This window comes from Choloepus didactylus, chromosome 22 (genome assembly GCF_015220235.1).
Source record: "Choloepus didactylus isolate mChoDid1 chromosome 22, mChoDid1.pri, whole genome shotgun sequence".
Taxonomy (NCBI): domain Eukaryota; kingdom Metazoa; phylum Chordata; class Mammalia; order Pilosa; family Megalonychidae; genus Choloepus; species Choloepus didactylus.
In genome coordinates, this window is record NC_051328.1 from 44,601,299 (window position 1) to 44,607,298 (window position 6,000).

The window sequence follows — 6,000 nt, forward strand, 5'->3', positions numbered from 1 at the left end:
GAACATTGGTGTGCAGATATCTGTTCGCGTCACTGCTTTTAGATCTTCTGGGTATATACCGAGAAGTGCAATCGCTGGATTGAAAGGTAGCTCTATATCTAGTTTTCTAAGGAAGTGTCAGACTGACTTCCAGAGTGGCTGAACCATTATACAGTCCCACCAACAATGAATAAGAGTTCCAATTTCTCCACATCCTCTCCAGCATTTGTAGTTTCCTATTTGTTTAATGGCAGCCATTCTAATTGGTGTGAGATGGTATCTCATTGTGTTTTTAATTTGCATCTCTCTAATAGCTAGTGAAACTGAAGATTTCTTCACGTGTTTCTTGGCCATTTGTTTTCCTCTTTTGCCCATTTTATAATTAGGCTGTCTGTACTATTGTCATTGAATTGTACAATTTCTTTATATATGCAAGATATCAGTCTTTTGTCAGATACATGGTTTCCAAAAATTTTTTCCCACTGAGTTGGCTGCCTCTTCACCTTTTTGACAAATTCCTTTGAGGTACAGAAACTTCTAAGTTTGGGGAGTTCCCATTTATCTATTTTTTCTTTTGTTGCTTGTGCTTTGGGTGTAAGGTCTAGGAAGTGGCCACCTAATACAAGGTCTTGAAGATGTTTCCCTGCATTATCTTTTTTTTAAATTTTTATTTTGAAATAATTTCAAACATACAGGACAGTTGCAAACACAATACAAACCCCATACAGAGAACTCTACCACCCCCACCCCCAGATATCAGTATCTACCAATTTTACATTTTGCTACCTTTCCAGTATGTTTCTTTCTCTTTCCTTCCTTCCTTCTTTCCTTCCTTCCTTCCTTCCTTTCTTCCTTCCTTCCTTTCTTCCTCTCTCCCTCCATCCCCTCTCTCTTTCTTTCAACTATATCTATTATCTTTCTATCGATGATCTATCCAACCATTTATCATCTTCTGAACATTTGAGAGCAGGTTGCATACATCATACTCCTTGAACTCATAACACTTCCATGTACATTTCCTATGAACAAGGATATTCACTTACGTCATTAACTGCAGTTAATTCAAGAAAATTAATATGGATATAAAGCTTAAATTCTATATTCCAATTTTTCCTTATGCCCCCTTTGAGCTTTTCTCCTCCATGCTTACATCCATTGCAGTATCATATATTGCATTGATTGTCATTAACTCTTAATTAACTCTTTTTAAAAAAATTAACTATATAAAAAAATTTTAAAGATACACACACACACAAAAAAAAACATTTCAAACAAACCATAACATGGGAGTAAGAAAAAGACAACTAACCTAAAATAACTACTTTACTTCCAACATGTTCTTTCTCTATCCTAAGAAAATAACCTAATATAGCAACATTTCTGTGAACTTGTTCCTACCAAACCCATCAGAAATTTACAAACCATAGTCATTCCTGGGCATTCCCAGAATGTTAAATTTACCCACGATAGCTTATCTGTTCTTATTGGGTTATCATTCCCCCTTCATTAATTGCTCTCTATTGCTAGTTCTCCTACATTCTACATTACAAACCATTTATTTTAGGAGTGTGTTGTTTAACCTCCAGGTGTTTGTGAATTTTCTAAGTCTCTGATGGTTATTGACTTCTAATTGTACTCCATTGTGGTCAGAGAATGTGCTTTGAATAATTTCAATTATTTTAAATTTATTGAGGCTCGTTTCATGTCCCAGCATATGGTCTATTCTGGAGAAAGTTCCATGAGCACTAGAGAAGAATGTGTATCCTGGTGATTTGGGATGTGGTGTTCTATATATGTCTGTTAAATTCAATTCATTTATCAGAGTGTTTAGGGTTTCAATTTCCTTATTGGTCTTCTGTCTGGTTGATCTATCTGTAGGAGAGAGTGATGTGTTGAAGTCGCCCACAATTATTGTGGAAACATCTATTGCATCCTTTAGTTTTGCCAGTGTTTGTCTCATGTATTTTGTGACACCATGATTGTGTGCATAAACATTTATGATTGTTATTTCTTCTTGTTGAATTGCCCCTTTTATTAGTATGTAGTGGCCTTCTTTGTCTCTCCTAACATCCTTGCTTTTAGAGTCTATTTTATCTGAGATTAATATTGCTACTCCTGCTTTCTTTTGCCTGTAGCTTGCATGAAATATTTTTTCCATCCTTTCATTTTCAATTACTTTGTGTCCCTGTGTCTAAGATGAGTCTCTTGTATGCAACATATTGATGGTTCATATTTTTTGATCCATTCTGCCAATCTATATCTTTTAATTGGGGAGTTTAATCCATTTACATTCAACATTATTACTGTGAAGGCATTTCTTGAATCAGCCATCCTACCCTTTGGTTTATGTTTGTCAGATATATTTTTTCCCTCTCTCTCTTAATGTCCTTTAGTGAACCAATATTGAATCTTTTTAGTACTGAACCTTTCTCCATCTCTCTCTCTCTCTCTCTCTCTCTCTCTCTCTCTCTCTCCTTTCTTTGTTTCTCTGTTGATAGGGCTCCCTTTAGTATCTCAAGTAGGGCAGGACTTTTATTAGCAAAATCTCTCAGCATTTGTTTGTGAAAAATTTAAGCTCTCCCTCAAATTTGAAGGAGAGCTTTGCTGGATAAAATATTCTTGGTTGGAAATTTTTCTCTCTCAGAATTTTAAATATGTCACGCCATTGCCTTCTCACCTCCGTGGTGGCCACTGAGTAGTCACTGCTTAGTCTTGTATTGTTTTCTTTGTATGTGGTGAATTTCTTTTCTCTTGCTGCTTTCAGAAGTTTCTCCTTCTCTTCAGTATTTGACAGTCTGATCAGAATACATCTTGGAGTGGGTTTATTTGCATTTATTCTATTTAGAGTTGGCTGGGCATTTATGCTTTGTGTATTTATATTGTGTAGAAGGTTTGGGAAGTTTTCCCCAACAATTTCTTTGGATACTCTTTCTAGACCTTTACCCTTCTCATCCCCTTCTGGGACACCAATGAGTCTTATATTTGGATGTTTTATTTTATCTATCATATACCTGAGGTCTGTTCTGATTTTTTCAATTTTTTCCCCATTCTTTCTTTTGTTCTTTCATTTTCTGTTCTGTGACCCTCGAGATCACTGATTTGTTGTTCAGTTTCCACTAGTCTTGTACTATGAGTATCCCTAATCTTTTTAATTTGGTCAACAGTTTCTTTTATTTCCATAAGATCATCTATTTTTTAATTTACTCTTGCAATTTCATCTTTATGCTCTTCTGGGGTCTTCTTCATGTTCTTTATACCCTGTGCTATGCTCTTCTCATGTCCTTTATATCCTGTGCCATGCTCTCATTGTTTGTATTTAGTTCTTTAATTGCTCCAAGTACTGTGTCTCCTCTGATCTTTTGATTTGGGTGTTTGGGTTTGGGTTATCCATATCATCTGGTTTTATCATATGTTTTAAAATTTTCTGTAGTTTTTGGCCTTTTGGCATTTGCTTTACTTGATAGAGTTCTTTTAGGATATGAAGGATTATTCAGACACCAATCTCTAATTTGTCAGGTCTACAGCTTGGTGGCGTACACTTTAACTAACCAGCAGGTGGCGTCCACGAGTCATTATTCCCCTCAAGTCAATTCTCCTCAACTTTGTCTTTGTGGTGTGTGGGGGTCTGGTTCTTGTGGGGTCCAATTGGTGCACCAAGTTTGGGTGTGTTGTTGGTGCTGTCCGCCCTGAATGAGGGGCGTGTGTCTGAGTGGTTAGGGAGACAGGGCAGTTTTAACAATCAAACCTCCCAGGTGTTCCTGGAGATTTAAGGCTGTTGCAAGAGTCTAAACCTTCATTTCAGTCTCACCTCAGATTGTCTCTGCTGCTGACCCACAAGTCCTTGGTATTGGCGTAGGTCCCTGGGATTTCTGAGTGGGTCCCTCTTCCAAGCCATGCCCTTCTAGGGCCTCTGCTGAGGGAAAGTTGTGCTACGTCACAAGTGTGCGCCGTCCCTCAAGGGAAGTTCTGGGCTGCTGGGCTGTGTAGGGGCGTTCCCAGCCTGCTGTAAAGATGGCTGAATGGGGCATGTTAATTTCCCCCTTTTCACACAGCTCCACCTTCCCAGCTCTGGGACAATTAGCTGTGGGTACATGAAAGGCTATTGTCCACACCCGATATTGTGGCATGTACATGTGTAGCTGGAAACACTTCCTGTCACACTGGGTTTTTTGGCGCAGCTCTGGGCTGTGGCTCCGGTGCCAGGCAGGAGCATTCTCAGCCCACCAGGAAGATGGCTGTAAGGGGAGTGTTTTTTCCCCTTTCGTCTAACCTCTGCCTTCCTCACTCCAAGACAATTAGCAGCGGGTGTGTGAAAGGCTATCTTCCATGCCAGATATTAAGGCATTTGCACAGCCTGTTCTGCCACGCTTCACTGTGTGGTTCTCACTGCCATATCTGCAGCTGCTTTTGGGTTTTTTTTTTTTTTTTTTTTTTAAAGAACTAGTCCACCTCCAAATGCCAACCCTCAGTTTCCCCACACCACAGCTTGGCTGCCAAATATTCAGCAGCTTATTCATTTGTTTCAGAATGCAGACTCCCGGTTTCACCAAATGCAAGGTCCCTGTGGATTTAGCAGACCTTGTCCAGCTGGTGCATCACTGGAACTGGTGTTCTGGGTCACTTTCTGGCTTTTATCTAGTATTTTTCACGGAGGTGTTTTTTTGCCGTCTCTCCTAGCAGCCACCTTAGGTTCTCTCTATCTTCTAGCAGTTTTATGGTACTGTCTTTTATATTGAGATCTTTGATCCACTTTGAGTTAATTTTTGTGTAGGGTGTGAGGTAAGGGTCCTTTTTCATTCTTTTGGATATGGATATCCAACTCTCCCAGTCCCATTTGTTGAAAAGACTTTTAAGTCCCAGTTCAGTGGCTTTGGGAGCATTATCAAAGATCAGTAACTGGCCATAGATCTGGGGGTCTGTCTCTGAATTCTCAATTCAATTCCATTGATCGATATGTCCATCTTTCTGCCAGTACCATGCTGTTTTGACAACTGTGGCTTTATAATAAGATTCAAAGTCAGGGAGTGTAAGTCCTCCCACTGTTTTTCTTTTTTAGAGTGTTTTTTAGCAATTTGAGGCATCTTCTCTTTCCAAATAAATTTGATAACTAGCTTTTCCAAGTCTGCAAAGTAGGTTGTTGGAATTTTGATTCAGATTCCATTGAATCTGTAGATGAGTTTGGGTAGAATTGACATCTTAATGACATTTAGCCTTCCTATCCATGAACATGGAATTTTTTTGCATCTTTTAAGGTCCCCTTCTATTTCTTTTAGTAAAATTATATAGTTTTCTTTGTATAGGTCTTTTACATCTTTGGTTAAGTTTATTCCTAGGTACTTGATTTTTTTAGTTGCTATTGAAAATGGTATCTTTTTCTTGAGTGTCTCTTCAATTTTTTTCATTTCTAGCATATAGAAATACTACTGACTTATGTGCATTAACCTTGTATCCTGCTAATTTGCTAAATTTGTTTATTAGCTCTAGTAGCTGTATCATCAATTTCTCAGGGTTTTCCAGATATAAGATCATATCATCTGCAAACAATGATAGTTTTACTTCTTCCTTTCCAATTTGGATGCCTTTTATTTGTTTGTCTTGCCAGATTGCCCAGGCTAGCACTTCCAGCACAATGTTGAATAACAGTGGTGACAGCGGGAATCCTTGTCTTGTTCCTGATTTTACAGGGAAGGCTTTCAGTCTCTCACCATTGAGTACTATGCTGGCTGTGGGTTTTTCATTGTGCTCTTTATCATATTGAGGAAATTTCCTTTAATTCCTACCTTTTGAAGTGTTTTTATCAAAAAGCAATGTTGGATTTTGTCAAATGCTTTTTCAGCAAATATTGAGATGATCCTTTGATTTTTCCCTTCTGATTTGTTAATGTGTTGTAATACATTGATTTTCTTATGTTGAACCATCCTTGCATGCCTGGAATGAATCCCACTTGGTCATGGTGTATGATATTTTTAATGTGTCTTTGAATTCGATTTGCAAGTATTTTGTTGAGAATTTTTGCATCTA